We start from the raw sequence: 18070 nt of genomic DNA, 5'->3' as shown, positions 1-18070 counted from the left end.
TTCTAATAACGATGCCATTTATGGTCGCAATAGTATCTTTAAAATTTTTAGGAGAAATCCAACAATTTTGAAGTGAAAAATTTTACCTCCTAGCATATCTAGATAAAACACTGCCTTAACAGTCAAAACTCGCAAGAAAACATTGGAATTCCCTACCAGCAGTGAGAGGTCATTACAACAACCCCGAACCCTAATCCACAATTAGAGATATCTTTTGAATTGTGTTGCTAATATTTGACATAAATTTTCTTCTCCGAAGTGTCGACTCATATATACGAATGAAATCTGCACACCGTACTAAATGCTAGTAAATTCCCCGATTGCGGAAAAGAAATTGTCCTTTATTATTTAAAGTAAATATTTGCAAAGCTGTATTTACAACAGAGCAAAACAATCGTCCTATCATTTACCATCCTATGCATCAAATAACCATCTAATTACAAATTCCTTACATATATTTTTGTTATGAAAATCAATTAAAGTTTCTTAAATAATTTATCAAAGTCCAAAAATTAATTTTAATGTTCCATAATTCGGCCTGTACATATGTATACTAAAGTTATCAAAGTTTATCACCATCTCAAGTTTGATCCAGATCGATTGAGTTCGGTTTGAATTTGTACGATAGGCATACTGTCTTTATGATTGATCCTCTGCCTATCTGCATCTCCAGATTAGTTGTATCAAATATTAGTTATATACTTACTGTTTTATGAATGAAAAATAAAATCTGAATCTATAATATGAGTAAAACGTACGTACTCACTTTTCCCAACGTCTGCTAGTTTAAAAATATATTTCCTTTCGACTGAATTAGTTGTTTCAGGAAGAAGAATAAACATGCCAGATATCACAGTTCAGTCTTAAGGGTTCTACGATTTGACCACAATGTATAAAGAATAATAATTATCTAATAGATTAGACTTTTAACTTGATTTGTTTTTAAAACCTTCACAGTTAGTATTTGGTATAAGCTGTACAAAGTGGCTTAATAAAAAGAACTTACAATCGTAAGTAATAAAACGAATCCTGAGTCGAAACTACATTTGTACAGTACATCTTATTAAATACATTTGCCATGCAAAATATTAGAATGAGACATATATATCTATATCTATATCTATCTATCTATCTATCTATCTATCTATATATATATATATATATATATATATATATATATATATATATATATAGAGAGAGAGAGAGAGAGAGAGAGAGAGAGAGAGAGAGAGAGAGAGAGAATAATATACGATAAGGAAAAGAATATCTAATGCAATTATCGTCAGATGATTAACTATTAAATATTCGTATAATACTTCAAAATTAACTTACCAGTAAGTTTATTTAATTAATTTGAACACTACATAGCAAGATCGACATATTCTTCGAAAATACCGTAATTTTTTTTTCCCAACAAAAAAAAAAATGTGCAACTTACACAGGTGTAATATGTATGTGTCTTTCGGGTACGTTAAACTTACCTTTTGGTAGGTGCATTGTATTAAATTATTGTCATTGTGATTGAATACGATGCTATAATCAACTTCAAAAATGACAGCTTGTAATTTTACTCAGAAAATGAGAACATATTGCTCAGTCAATGTATGCATTTGTATTAAAGTAAAAATGGCGTCTTTCTTTAGTAATTAATGTGTCTCAGTATATATAATTTGTATCCTTATCTTTTATTACACACTTATATTTGAGTGCGGCAAATACTTTGCTCTCCTTCCAACATCCAACTGGTCATTAATAATAATATTTCTTATTCTTTTTGTGTTGTCTTTGTGTGTCACGAATAATATTGATTTCTTATATTTTTTTCCTGTAAAAGGCATGTAATACATGCATTACGTACATTTATCATTAGTGTCCTTGAAAATGTTTGAATATTGTTTTTCCTCTTTCTTTATGCATTCCAAAATAGCTTCTTATTATTTTTTGAATAACATAATTCAATACAAACATTACATAAGTTGTTACAGTAATAAATAACGTGATATAAATTTTCCAAGTTGACATATTAAATGCATTAGAAAATTCCGCTTCTTTTTCTCCAGTCATAAGTTTAATATTTAAGGGGATTATGCTGGTATGCATCCGCATATTTTACAAACAATAGTTAAATAGAATGTTTCAGATCAACAAGTCATACCCGTCATACCCTACCTTTTACTTATTGAATATTTTATTGAAGAGTGTGTCATCCTCTGAAATGTTCATCGTTTTTTTAGTAATTTTAATAAAATTCTGTATGTTGTTTCATATGTTTATAAAGACCTAACGATTTCATTATAAGAACATTTTATGCTGTAAATATTAAACAATAGATTGTGGAAAGTCGGAGGAATTATCGGCAAAGAGCCATAAAGATTGTTATTTTCTGCTTTTTTCGTTTCGTTTCTGCTTTGTTTCCTTTAGAGCTGTTTCATCGCAAAATTAAATATTATGTTATATTCTTGCGTATAGTCAAGTAGTTATTACATGTGTTTTGCAGCCTGTTATCCAGATCTATCAATCAAAACAAAAATTAGATAACTTCGTTGATCAAGGTACCTTCCCATCACGCTTGTAGAGTGTGCGACCAAAGGAAGTCTAGGTTGCATAGGAGTCTTTGATAAATTTTTATTTCGACTTAAGAATTAAAGAATAGGTCTATGTAATTAAGGCTCAGATTTGCATCATCAGCGCAAAATTATCTCTGAAAAGATTCGAATTCTCAGTTTCTCTGTTTCTTGTCTGATATATTAGGCTAGTTTTAGACGGAAGCATTTCTCGTAGCAGATATGCTGCCAAAAGTCTTGTATAATATTCTATGGCATCAAAATATATGGTGCTTTTACATGCTAGCATTTTGATAAGCATCTTGTCGTGACGTAGCAAACAAATCACTGGAGAAGAGCACAATTATAGCTCCGAAACTAAAGCGGAGGCAGCTAATGCTATAATGGTTGTAACAACAGTTCTCGCCGGTTATACTAAAAAACCGAAAACCACAAAGAAGTATGTGGGCAAAGAGCATCCCTACTCCAACTCATTTTCTTTACTATAATTCAATTTCCCACACAAAACAAAGAGCATGGATATTTGACACAAAATCTTTCGCTTCCTTTTAACACACCACGGCGCTGCAATCGGAGCAGAAATACTGGGGGGAAATGCTACGGAATAGAGCAGGTTCTATCGACAAGAAATGCCATAAAATATGCCAGGGCATGGGAAATGTCATAGCATTTGCTACTTTACACGGTAGGATATCGATGATATGATTTTTGCTACGAGAAATGTTTCCGTCTAAAACTAGTCTTAAACTAAGCACCGCAATAAATAACAGAGTAGATGGTCTTATTTTTGGAAACTTCTGCAACCTATTTGTCATAACATATATCCCCATAGAGATGAGATGGGATCTCTCAGTTTAATGTTATAACCGCTATCAGGTTATAGAAATATTTTTGTGGACACTCTGTATATTTCGTAAAGACAGTGATTATTATTTTCGATTTGTACTTTATTTTGCAACACATATAAGTTCTTTCTTCGGTGGGAATTGCTTCTTCCCACACAATTGGACAAAGAAGTCTCTCATTGTTTTTTCATATATATATATATATACATATATTTAGAACATTGCTTTTGGTGAGAACATTTTAGTTAGTGACAAACCATTTCAGTGTTTCTCCCTGACTTATTATATGCACAATATATATTCTATAGTTATTGGGAACTGAATTAAGTGTTTTCTTTAATCGCTTATGAAACATTGCAATAGATTAGAAAATGAAATGAAATCTGTAAGTTTTACGTCCCACGATTTTGCCGGTTAGGCTAAAGGAGACGGTGATTATGAGAGATGAGTGAAATGGTGGAATGAAGAAAGTGGGAGGAAACGGGAGAACCCCGCGAAAACCCACGAGCACGGTGTTTGTCCACCACAAAGTTCAATAGATTAGAGAAATGCGGGCTAACCAGATGTTCCAGTGACCAAAGTGGCACCAATTGCGTTGCTTTGCAGTCCCTTATCTGTACTTTCTAACGCCCGAGTAGTCGCAGTGTCTAGTCCATTGTGGGCAGTAAACTAAAATTAACATAAATTGTTTTCTATATTCCGTTTGCATGTGCATACAGATGATCTAACTGAGTGTTTTTTTGGAATGAACTGACAACACTCTTCAGTCGACCATTGCAACCCGTACCTTGAGCTTTGGTGCTCAGGGAATTGGACTCCGGTATTGTACGCAGGCACCACGCACGTTGCGTCGGGAACCAAGTACGATTGTGTGTTAAGGTGGCACAAGCTATTAGCCGGCGAAGGACGTTTTCTTACGGCTAGCCCCCAACTAGTGAAGTCCCAAGTCCGCAGGCCTTGTGCGTACATGTCAGTTGTATACGCGTCCTCCAACATTAGCATTCTACTTTGGAGAATTTCTTGTTTAATTTGCTGAAGACTCATCTTTACCCTTCAGGATTGTTTGGCGCAGCAACTGGATTTATCGTGAGATTGTCCTAACGACTTTTCCCCAGTGCTAATCCCCCAAGTGCGTCAATGGTGTGAGAGAAGCATTTGCAGTGAAATCTCAATTATAATCTCATATATATATATATATATATATATATATATATATATATATATATATATATATATATATATATATATATATATATATATATAAAGGGCTACATTGCATTAAAAGGCAAAGTGTGATTTTAGTGATGAAAATCATTATACATATTCTGTGTTCAGTGTTGTGTTCCTTCCTCTTCGTTATTTTTTTATATAATAGTGTTTTAATAAATAAGTATAGTGTTATTTAATCTAGGGTGTTTTCGTTGTTTGTATGAATGATGTTTGTGTGCGTTATGGTCTGGATGACCGTCTGATCGTCCGTGAGGTTTTCGAGACGAGACACCCGAACCTCTCGGTGCCAAATGCTCATCTCATCATTGAGACCGATGAGCGATTTGGGAACAATTTGTAACTCTTCTCGGAGAGGTCCTTCATCGTCCTGTCCAGGTAAGTTCCAGTCTCAGGAGAATACTTATTGGTCGGACCACGAACCACGAACCACGAACAGCGACCAGATTACACGAGTTGGTTACAACTAATTGTTCACCCAAACAGAGACCTCGAATTGAAATGGTTATAATGTCCACGATTATGCCCTTTAGACTAAGGGGAACGTATGATTGTAGCGAATGAATGATGATGGAAAAATTGGCGAAATTAAGTTGTGGGAGGAAACGCTATAACCTCGAGAAAACCCACAGTCACAATGTTTTCCATCTCAAACTTACTTGGCCGGGAATCAAACCATTCATCTCCAGAGGCAATGTAGAGGTCTAACGTGGTTAAATGGTTACCGTATGTGTCTTCAATGCGGGAGACACGGAATAGGTTTCCAGAGTGAGCGTATACGGTTCATATTCCACGTTAAGCTGTAGTCCATGTCTTATAAAGCTTAGCTGCTGAAAAGGACCTAAAATCTAACGTAATTAATCAATTAAGGCTTAATAGGAAAGGTGATGAGAGAGATCCAGGTGGTGTAGAGAGAAAAGAAAGAGATGGAATGTCTATAAGGTCTATTTAAATCACTTAACAACTAAGAGAATGAAAATAGTAGGTTTCCTAGAGATATTAGAAGGAAAATAGCCTTTGAACGTTTAAACTATCAAAAGGTCCCAGAGAGGTGCAAATATGATTAAAATTGCCAATATAATATTGTAATTTCTCTCTCTCTCTGTCTCTCTCTCTCTCTCTCTCTCTCTCTCTCACTCTCTATATATCTCTCTCATATTTTAGTATGCTTATTTGAACATCCTAAACTTTGCATCGAGGATTACGAGATAAAATGAAGTTAGGAATATCTCACTTGATTAGAAAGCCTACACTCTACCGTTGAGTTAAATACAACAACTTTATGGTAAGAGTTTGAGGATCAATGAGTGGTAATATTTTCATCTTTGATGACAATATAGATTATTAAATCGATATAGTTTAATTTTGTGATTATCAATATTATGAATGTAAGTTTTTGCAGTTTCTTTCATCTATGCTCAGTCTTATCATTCCGCTATTATTTCACAATATTTAATTCTTTTAATCTACACCACATTAGCTGTGAGAATAAGAACTAACCTTTCTAGCATTCCTAAGAAAACAACATCCAATATTTCATATAATTTATTTAGTATCCATTATCAAGAGCCAGAGAAGCTTAAAACATGTACAGCACCAAGATTATCACATACGTAAGCTTTAACAAACATAACATATATTAACCAAATAACATGTTTTGAATCTCACTATGTTTTGAGAGATCACTGTATTTCTTGGGGATACCCTGTGTTATAAGTGTTCTCCTTTTTTAGGATTTAAACTCACTATAACTGGACTTACTGTACTAAGCTTACTATACTATACCAGCAGATTTTACCTATTACAATTTTTCATTTTTGCAGGTAGCTACAATTATTTTTGTTCACTTCTAGATGTAATCTTCAGCTTTCCACACACATACAACGGGGTATCCAAACGAAAAACAATGTTGCCACATCCTGTCTCCCTACACATAAAGAATTTGTAGTTTAAGTAATATCAAAATTCATGTAAATTTGTGTACAGAAATGTCGATATATCCACAAATTTGTCGCGTAATAAATTGTTGATAAACATTTACAACCAATTCCAAATAACAGATACAGTGAATTAATATGTTGCTGTTTCGTATTCGTTGATCCAATTTGAGATAATGGTATTCCATTCTCTATTTAAATTTCCGTTTTTGCTGTTTAATTTTGAATTTATTGTCATAAAACCTTGAAATCCTTTACTGTGTGGAACATAACACGAGTCATGGATGAATTAAAACATCATTATAAATAATTAAAGATCGTTCAAAATTTTATATTCAATATCTAAGCTCTTGTCTTCCTCCCTGGCTCTGCATACTTTGTCAGTAGTCCTAGATAGTTAACTCTTCAAACTTTGGCCAATAACCAAACTACTAGATCATTAATATTGCATAATTATGTTTGGTAAATAATTCATTCGCAAATATGTTTACTTTATACATGCTTTAAATTAAGTATATTCTTGCTTGAAAATAGTTTACAAAATATATTTATGTTAAAGACAAGATACAACATACATTAATATTTAAAAATTAAATTAATGTATCCACCATGTGTGTTATTACATATAGGAATACATATATGTAAAGCAAATTTTAAACGATACATTATTATTAGCTTCTCTATACATAATTATTACCACAAAGACAATATGTAAAATTAGAATCATTGTGTATATTTTAATCATAACAATAAGAAAAAATATATACATCTTGTGGTAGAGTTCTACCTACATATTCTCATAATGTAAAATAAGTCATATAGAATTACATTACATACATTTAGAAATATGTTTGCACTGTACGTTGTTTATGAAACACTAGTTTCACAGCAAATATATATCTTGTACCATGACAACCTCGAGATTCATAATTAGCGTTAAGTAAATTTTCTTCACATAACACAGGGTTCTGGAAATCGAAGATGCTACTATCAAAATTAGTTTTCCTAGACATCTGCCTTTAGTAGATGAATTCTGAGATAATAAAATATTATTTAATTATAGACTGTAAACACTATCTTCTTGTTTCTTACCAAGCGCACTGAAAATCATTATTCATATATAGGATTAACCTAGCTTTAATGCAAGATAGTCGTCATGTTAATAATATTTCAGTAGCAAATTATATTCTTAAGTATACTCTTGTCACGTTTTTGTATTTGATATTGTATTTCTCTTATAAAGTTAAGATATAACAATTTCTCGTTATTTGGTCTTTCGTTTCAAGCTTTCCCCTTCTGAATATTTTACAAATTTGTAGTCCATCATTCATCCATCCATTCCCTAATTTCTTCTCTATTTTAGATGGTCTCACAAAAAGGAACAACATCTGAAGGTAAATTTTCATTTATGATATCTGCTACTGATAATTCTACCCACAAGGACCTACATTTGTGTCTACATTGAAACGAATGCTCTTTGGCACCATTGCCTGATGTTATACAAATAATAATCTGTTTAATAATCGCTTGTTCTTTAATAATCCTTTCGAATATGCGCATAAGAAGTGATATTGCCTAATTGCTTAATTGAAAACTGTAAATTTGTATTCTACAGATTTCTATGGTTTGTAATCATCCGGATAAGCTTTGGTATAAAATATTGGTTAAATATAGAAAAAAGATATAAAATCCTGACCTCACATATGTACCCTCTTATATATAGATACACGTTATATTAACACAAATAATTTATACTTTTCTTACCACATGTGTTATCTAGTAGCTAATAAAAATTAACGAGTCTTCCTAAATATATATTGCTTATAAAATACATGGTATCCAAACATGTTATATTTCTTATGTATCTATAGAAAGATTTGATTTCTTGTCACTTGAACATAAATAGAAGGTTTATACAGTGAGATTATTATCTAAAAACTTAATAAGGAAGGTAATATTTTTATTAAACTGATTACCTTTTTATTGTCTACCCTAAAACCTGAGATGTAGTCATGTTTAATAGAATAAGCATAAATAAAAGTTCTCCCTTGCATATGTGATGTGAGTAATAAAATAAAGTCCATGAGCTTCGATATACTGTATATTTCAGTTTGAACCATTTTGAAGAAAAGTGTTTTCAGTTGTTGATTTGTAAATTGTAGAATACTTACTCTGTAAGTAAAAGAAAAAAAGAATAATTATTGTAATTTCAGCTGTTGCCGATTATTTGTTGATGCTGCTTAAACTTTTGTACTTGGTAATTACCCTCAAGGATTACGTGCAAATCCATTATTATTAACCCACTGAAAGGATAAATAGAAGTTCAATTATTGTTTGTCCATTTCTTGTAACAGTAACAATAATTGTACTACGGTATATACTGTGACCAAATGGTTTGTTCAAACTGATCTCCTCTAGCACGTGGGGCCTTCGACGTCCAAGCTTCTGAGGCAGGTCTCTTGTTAAAAGACGGCTCTGTTGACCTCTTCTTCCGACAACGAAGCTTTGTGGTCATCCCTAGGATGAGGTAGTAGATGGCCTCCATTCCGCTAATTAAACTGCATCCAAGAAAGAGACCGGCAATGCCTCCCACATACACTAAAAAAAAATAATAAAAATTATGATTTATTAAGTTATGATTTTAATAAAGTACTAATTTCGATAAACGAATCATAAACAAATGTCTAATATTTATTATACGTTTGTAGCTCATTACAGGGTTAGTATTTATGGTTCTACAACATATGTATATGGAATGTGTAGTATGGTAGAATGCTTAGTAGTCTTCCATCTGACTTATCAGGTAAGCATTTATTCGCTGAGATGAGTACATCTGACTCGTTAATAAAGATGAAAACATTTTCATATTACCTTACCCTTCATATATAATAAAGAGCCATAGAAGGAAATGACAATCCGTTCTATTACAATCAAACCTATTTTGAAATGTTTCTGGCTTAGAAAACCAGTTACCAGGATAGGTCAAGACGAGGAAGACAAGAATTTACAAATGCATACAACAGGGGGGGGGGAAGGAGGCAAGTCAGCTTTGTATAACTTTACACAATTGCCTTGTTTTCCACTAACTTACCTGCTCCTTCCGCTATGGGCGAAATCTTTAGCATTAAAATTCTTAATGACTAACCTTCTTCTTACTGTGGAATTTAGTCCATGTAAACTACACCTTTCGTGCTACATAATTGTGGTGTTAACTCATTTTCGACCATTTCTTGACTTATCTGCTTTTTCCTCTATGGTCCTTAAAATATCGAAGATCTATTCATAGTTTTGAACTAGGTCCAAAGTGCTAATTACAACCAGAAAGAGTATACATACAGTATATTACAATCTGCATTCAATATTAGTCTCCACTACCCTGTTTCTAATTCCATATAACATCAAATAATTACTCAAAATGCGAAATAAAAGTAAACTAAGTTATCCTGTTATTATCAGTAGAGTGTTATTCTGTCTAGAATTGCAGGAAAATACCTTGAAGGCAAGTTGTTGTAGAGTCATAATCAGTGATGAAGAGCAGATTTTTTCGATACTAAAATGATTTATTCTATTCAATAATTTAATATAGTTTCATTTTCGAATTCCATTATAAAATTTATAACGTGGATGGTGTACGAAACTTGCTTTATCAAGCTAGTGGTATTGGTATTCGATTTTCACCTTATTTCTTCCACTTCCTCAGTACCTTCAATTTAATGCCCAGGCGAATGTCAAAAATATAACAAGAAGTTTTTTTTACTACATCTTCAAGTAACCTATAGATTGTTTTATATATGTGACGATAGCGAAGAAACACAAATAAATCATATAACTCATTCTTTTTATTTATTTATAAAAAACGAAATACATTTTTGTATTATTTGATAGATTAATTAGAAGGTTTACGTTTGTTTTCACTATTGAAGGTATATCAGACGGAGTTTTCCATTGAAGTAAATTCCCATCTGTTACAACAGTTCCTATGTAAGACTTTGGGCTTGTATCAGGAAACAAACTCTGGACTAAGTGTAATAATAAGGACATATAGTTATGACAATTGTACAATTAGACATCAAACATACGTCATAATGTATGCTTTAACTTCACGTACATTTTAACAGGTTGCTAAAATAGTCACCTCTGAATAAAATAACATCATGTTTCGATCATGAAAATGCATAGTATTGGCAATAGATAATAAATACAATTACGTAAGCATTTAGTATTTACAATATGTACTCCAGAATGAAAGACAAAAGCTTATTCTAGAAGACAAATTCTTTGTTGTTTTATTCTTGCTTCCTATATACTATCCTCTTTATTTTTATTTAAAAAATATGTTTCTAAATTTAATAAACACATGTAATTTTGAACGAAGTAGCTTATTTTTATCTGTGATTAAATGTTATTGGTATAGCTGAACAAACTCATTAAATATCAAATCTTGTAATGATTCATCAGCAAGTAAAACCTATCACTTACCCACTAAGTCTGTCCATCTAAACATGACATCTCGCCTGTAAAACACAGCTCCTAAATTCTTGTAGAAGATGTCCACTAGTCCAATAGAGTTGTCGTTACCAAATCGCCTATAAAATCAATAAAGATTTTTAATTTTCATTTATGAAAAAAAGTGGAAATCGAATGTTTCGGTTTTACATATAATTAATATTTATCCAACTTCAACAGTTTACAAATATTGATCACATAATAAACAAAATTCGCAGGTAGTACTACCCTAATAATAACTTCCACTAAATATACTAATACTTCTTCCTTAAAAGAATAGTGAAATAGGTTCAAAAGTATTTTAGTGATTCATAAAGCTGATACGAATTAACTTATTGAATTAATTCTATGCAAAGTATTTGCAGCATATATAAAAATAATTTCGAATGAGTAAATGTTTTGTGCAGAAAAAAGTTAGCAGATCTAAGAGGAGTTGAAGACAAATACTGTATGAATGACTTCATCTTTTTAATAGTACAGATTATAATTAAATAAAAATTGTCTATAAACCACATTCTTAACTACTGTGTATCTGGTACACAATGAGAAAAAAAACAGATGTGTAAACAAAATCTACAATTAAAATGGCGAAATTCAGCAGAAAGAGAAAGCAAGGAGTGAAGTTGAACAGATTAGTTGTAAAAAGAAATGACAATGAGTTGATTTGAAAGGGGTAGTTTGGAATAGTAAGAATCAATTTAGTTTGTTGTTTAGTGGTAAAACAAGCTGACAATACATTGATTTCAAAGAATTAATTGTGGAAGCATAATAACCAATTGAATCCAGAAATTAATAGCAAATAGGGATAACAATGAATAAAGTTCAGTAGGTTAATTATAAAAGAATATAACAACAAATTTACTTCAATGACCAATAAAGAAAGAAAAAGAAAAATAGATTAAGACCAAATTATTTAAGATAAAAATATATACTTTACCAAATTAACTTTAAAAGAAAATATAATTAAGTACAGGTATAACTAATATAACTAAGTTTAAAATGAAACTAAGTATAAAAATAATTCTAGAAATATAATAATGAATTGCGATTAACTAATTAGATGTGAGAAGAAACACCAATGAATGTTAAGAAGATTAACTGCAAAAACACAATGGACTAAGTTTAACTAACTTTTCTGAAACAAGAGACAAAGAATATAACAAGTTGCATTACTTGTATACAATAATAATGTGATGTAAGTTCATTAGTACTTTCCTTATTACAGTAAGATTACTTTTCACGATAACGTCTGTCCAGTTGACCTAATATCGTTGAATGCATTTTAAGGATAAACTGAGGAAATTCTTTTGTGTAACTAATATCACATATAATTAAGTTTAAAATAAATGTGCTAATTTATAAAGAAAAAATAATATAATAAAACTTACATTAGTTACGCAAAATATAAATTATAAATTACAGCGTACTAGTCGATTGGATGCCTTACAAGTAAAATACGATTTAATATTCAGTAATACTTTCTATGATGGTTACTCTTCTGTAACAGAAATGGACGAACTTACACAGTAATATCAGGGTATGACTTCATTGCTGAAATGACAAGAGTCAAATTAAGCAAATGGGAAATTCAAGAAGTGACTAAAAAATGTGGTTACATGTGATATTATATTTAAAAGAAAAAACATGTTATACCCGCATTTCCTTTTAAACTCCCTCCACCTCTTTAGGATACAAACTAAAATTTATATAGAGCTTAAGGTCTCTTTGATACAATCACTACGAATGTGAAGTCAATAGTGTGGATTTCCATAGCGGTCAAATTAACAAAAAAGAAACAAACACATACACACATTCATTTTATATAATATATTCCTAATAGAAATAAAAATATATATATTCAGTAGATTCGTGCCTCAAAAGAATTGGCATTCTGAAGACATGCGAAAGAACATGTATGATTCATTAAGTAGCAGCCCGCGGGGGTGAGTGATTAACGTCACAACTTCGTAATAAAGATGTTCTTGGTCTGAAACACGTCTATGAAAAAAGTGGATTTTCAAATTCTTCATTCTCCATATGTTAAGATCTTTCTCTTCTTCTCTATTTCTGAGGCTTCAAAAAGAGATCCCCACCTTCAATCGGAAGCTGCTGATGAAATTCTCGCAGGTTCGACTGAGGAAATTTGATTCTTATACTTCGTTAAATCATAATTTTCTTTTGAATATGGATATTGTCCGATTATGTGTTTCTCCAATTCTAACCTTGCATACGTGAATGTATCCGTCTTTGTTTCCATTTTTGAATCTATTTTCATCTTTTCTTTCTCTCAACATCATCCACCACAAACCTACATGGTCTAAGAGGAAATCTCCAACTGTACCAATGATCCATTCTGACTCCTTATATGTTGGTTATAGTAGAATGTGGATATTTACGCACTTTAAACAAGAAAAATAGGCTTGAAAATCAGTGAAACAGGAGTTATAATTGGCGTATAAAACAGTCAGTACTCAATAACCATATGAGTATTTGTATGTAATTACTGACAAAGAAATGAAATTAATCACTAATGAACACCCACTTTTTTTAAAGTTATTTTTGAGTAACGAATTCAACAACGAACCAGAGATGTAGCTAGGTCTAACATGCTATCTAGAGAGAAAATACTGATTTTTTGCTTGGGGTTTGCATTTTTAATGGGTGGCATGACTACGCGAAGGTTATATTGCAAGTTTATTGCTCTGCTCCTGCTTCAGGCACCACATAATCCACTGTCGACATTACAATCTTCATAAGTTTCAAGAGGAATATTATCCTTGTTTGATGTAGTATGCAGTCTGTGAAGAAGGGTGTACAATGTGAACGTATATTTGTAATTTGACTAAAATACAATGATAATGCTAAAAACAACGTTTAGAGTAATGGACTGTAAAAGCTTGATTCGTATACCACATGAATGCAACTAAATATAAATTCACTGTATTTAAATTATTACAACTTCAGTTTGCACACGAAAATAATACACGAGAATAAACATATTCAAGGTCTTTTTAGTTGTAACTACTTGTAAGAAAGATTGCTAGTTGATCTTCGACATTGATAAATGGTCCACCAAAAAACTGAATGTTCTTTTTTTTTTTAGTTACCTCTCTTACGGGAGATTTATAAAGGAAGTCCGAGCCTTAGGGCCTTGTGGACTATGTCACTATATTTGTGTTAATTATGAATTGTTTGAAATAAGTGAATGTACTAAAATGACACGAGCCAAGATGGCCGAATTTGCCTGTTTTAAATAAAATTGTTTATCACACTATTAATGTAATAATACAGAAGGATAAGCGGCGCATGAACATATTGAAAATATAGTATATGAAAATTGTAACAAATAATAAAATTTCTAAAGTAATGAATTGTAAATAGTAAAAACTGAATAAAAAATGAGAGCAAAGCTCCCCAATACTTAGTGTTTACAGCGCCATCTCTTATCCTGCTGCATGTTCTTACCTCACACATTTACACTGGTCACAAACAATTGAAAAGCGTTAAGCAACTTGAACACTGTTGCCATCTAAAAGCACACACACTGTTAAGTACACAAATAATCTCAGAGAAAGGGAAAGAATACAAATAAAGGGAAAGAATACAAATTATATGTGAACATTTTGTGACAAATTTTTATTTAGCCTTTAAAAAGGCGTTTTAGAACAAACAACTGAAAGAGACATTGTAGACGCTGTAAAACTTGTACACATTGTTCTTTTAAAATGTTCTGTCTCTTTTTAGCAACGAGACTATATGAGACAGGACCTACTAGCTTAACGTGGAATCTCAATCATATGCACTCCCACTAGGGATTGAACCAGGGTCTCTTATAATGGTGGCAAGTACACTAAGTATTTCACCACGGACAATTAAACATTGTTCGTTAATGATCCAAAAGGGATTTATTACGGAAGAGCTTAAATGTATCACCCTTAGAACAATTACGTTACTTTCATCAAAATTCACAGCCTAGATATAATGCAAACACAGTTAACATTGTCTTTATTCGCTGCCCGAAGAAGTTGTGAAACTTTCGTTCATCGCTTTAAATGGTATTCATGCTTTTCCATTCGTGTCTTTTTTTAGACATACATTCAGCAACTGTAGACAGTAACTTACGTTTCTTCTTGGGTTTATACTCCAGCGTTACTCCAGGTGTTTATACTCCAGGTCTTTTTGAGAACAAACCTGTTTTTGTTTGGAACCAGCTTCTCAAACGTGATAAAATTTATTTACATTTCGTAAGCGAATACATCTGATGAACACATTATAACACTTGATTCGAAAAACCTCTTCAGGGAATTTCTATCTTAACGAAAGGAATATATTATGTCACAGCAGCAAAGAGATGGCAAAGTCTTATTTGTACAAGACATAGGGACCGAAAGGAATTGAAAACCAGTTGTAACTAATTACTCGAGGATGTAAGTTGTCTCCTTATACACCTGCAAAACTACGTGTGGAAGCAATTTCAGTGGCAAAGTCTTGTATCATTTCCAGTGGAGCTGTCTGTAGCATCCCTACTTCATTTTATTCTGAAAATGTCATTCAGTAATCTACTTGATGCAGACAAGGATTACAACTCCAGAGGTCCGATTGTAGGCTATTACGTTTCCTGAATATTTTAAGATAGAAGCACCTATAGAGCATGGTTTGTGTTCTAGTCTCTTGGTAAGTGTCTATAAGACAGGGATGTAAATCTGTTCTTGTATTTGGCCAAAAGACTACCGTGGTGATTAAACAAATTGAAAATCTTTGTTCGCCTTTCTATCATATGAAAAAATATAGTCTGTACCGCTGAGAGGTGTGTGTAACACGGTTGGTTCGTTCCACAAACTTTTTGACTGATAGTGTGAAGGTTTCCTCCGGTTAGTTACTTTGCTTTCACTACAGATTTTTTTTTTTTTTTTTTTTTTGTTTCTCCAATTAAGAGGTATACGAAACATAAAATCGACAAATAATGACTATGAATCCTTTAGCTTGGTTATCCATTTGTTTGATTTTCTCAATCTTATGTTTACAATAATGTCACACTCAGCATTCTGAGCTTGAATAATAATTTTAAGTTCTTACCTGCTATTTCTATCATAGATCACAATGTCATATTCCGTTGTACTGCATGAGGGAAGGCAAGGACAAGTAGGCATAGCTTCGAACTCATTCTTTGGAAATCCTGGGGTACCAGGAGGAGGAAGATAATTCTGAACAGCTACTGTGGGAAACATGAAAAAAGAATTAACATTTTTTATATTAGATGATAGTCACGGATGTTTAATGTGCATAATTTCAAAAAGAATGTCTTGGAGTTGATTGTATACTGACGCTAGAAGAATCCTATAACTTTTCTATCCTAATAAATTCATCAATTTGAAACTAGTTCTTAATAACATATAGATAAACAATTGCTTACGCCATACTAACAACTATTCAAATGAATTATTCAATGAGCAACCAATATTACTCCACAAAGAAATTTTGTAGAACGCAAGAGCAATAAACTTCTTTCTATTGTCTATCTGGTAACATTTTAGTGCTTAGAGATTCTTTTTCTTCCATCAAATTGTTCAAAGTACTTTCCGTTATAACAGTTTCGCACATCAGTTCAGATTTAACCCGAAAGCCAAGGATATTCTATTACCGAGTATTCTGTTAAAACTGTCAATTCGTCCCGCAGTTATTTACAAACTCTTGAGAGAAGTATATTTGTCATGACTGAACATTCTGCCATACAATCCTTAAATTTATATCACTACGTAAAATACACGTTTTCAATAGTCTCAATTAACATAGGTAATCATTTTAACATCTGAAACACTCCTTCAACGTTACTAATAGATCTTCCTTCAACGTTAAGTCATTCTTTACTATCCATAGTAGAGAAATAATTAAAATGCAAGTTCTAAACACACGTATTACTTATATTTTAAAGTAGCTGTCGGACATTAGATTTCTTATATTTTAGATAGTTGAAATACGAAATGAAACTTGAAATTTTGTAGACTTGTGGGTTTTAAGCAGTGCGAGGCCGTAGGTGAGTAAACGCGGGGGTCAGGGGGCGAAGCCCTCAGCTGGGCCAAATTCAGGAAATGTTAAGGGGAAGAGCAAATATACGAAATTCACTCTTGATTCAAAGGGTGACACATACGAGACGTGAGGCCCTAGGGTGAGCAAACAGAAGGGGCTGGGGTAAGGAGCTCCCAGCTAGGCAAATGCAAGTTAGTGTATACAAAATTACAAATCTAAACGTGCAATGCTTAAATTTTCATGTCTTAGCTTTTAATTCGCATATACATTACTCATAATTAGAAATTAACTAACAAACCCTTGCCCTATGGAACCCGGAGGTACAGTCAGCGACAAAAATTCTTTCCATTTAGTAAAATTTATTTTGGGAACAACGGTGGAACGTACACCGTTTCACTGAGTTTCAAGGTTGGAAAGTAGAGAAAATTACATTATTTTTAATTTACTGGAAACTGTACTCAAATTGACTTTCCATTCTAAAGTTATCTACGAATCTAATTTCATCAAACGAAAAGAGCTTGTGTTGCTGACTGTACAATGTCGCATTCACAAAAGCTCTCCATTAACTTCTGTCCTTAACCAACTGGATCCAGTTTTTGCTTTGTATTCGTATTTCTGCTAGACCCATTTTAATATTGTCTTCCAATTTGCGCCTAGCCATCCTAATGGTCTTTAGCTGATTGCGTTTCCAGTTAAAATTTTGCAAGCGCTTCTACTTTCTTTCATTCTGGCTACATGCCCTACCCAACTGAACCTCCTAAATTTAATGAGCCTAACAATGTAAATTAAACCAATTAAATTATGGAGTTCATTGTTATGAAGGTTTTACCATTCCTCATTCCCGTCATTCTTAGGTCCGAATATTCGCTTCAGGATTTTATTTTCAAATATTTTCAGTATACATTCTTAAAGTAAGCGACCATGTTTCGCAACAATACTGCAAAACAGGCATACTTATCGTTTT

The sequence above is a fragment of the Thermobia domestica genome, chromosome 16 (genome assembly GCF_964235325.1).
Source record: "Thermobia domestica chromosome 16, izTheDome1.hap1.1, whole genome shotgun sequence".
In the NCBI taxonomy this organism is placed as follows: Eukaryota; Metazoa; Arthropoda; class Insecta; order Zygentoma; family Lepismatidae; genus Thermobia; species Thermobia domestica.
Note: the sequence above shows the minus strand (reverse complement) of the source record.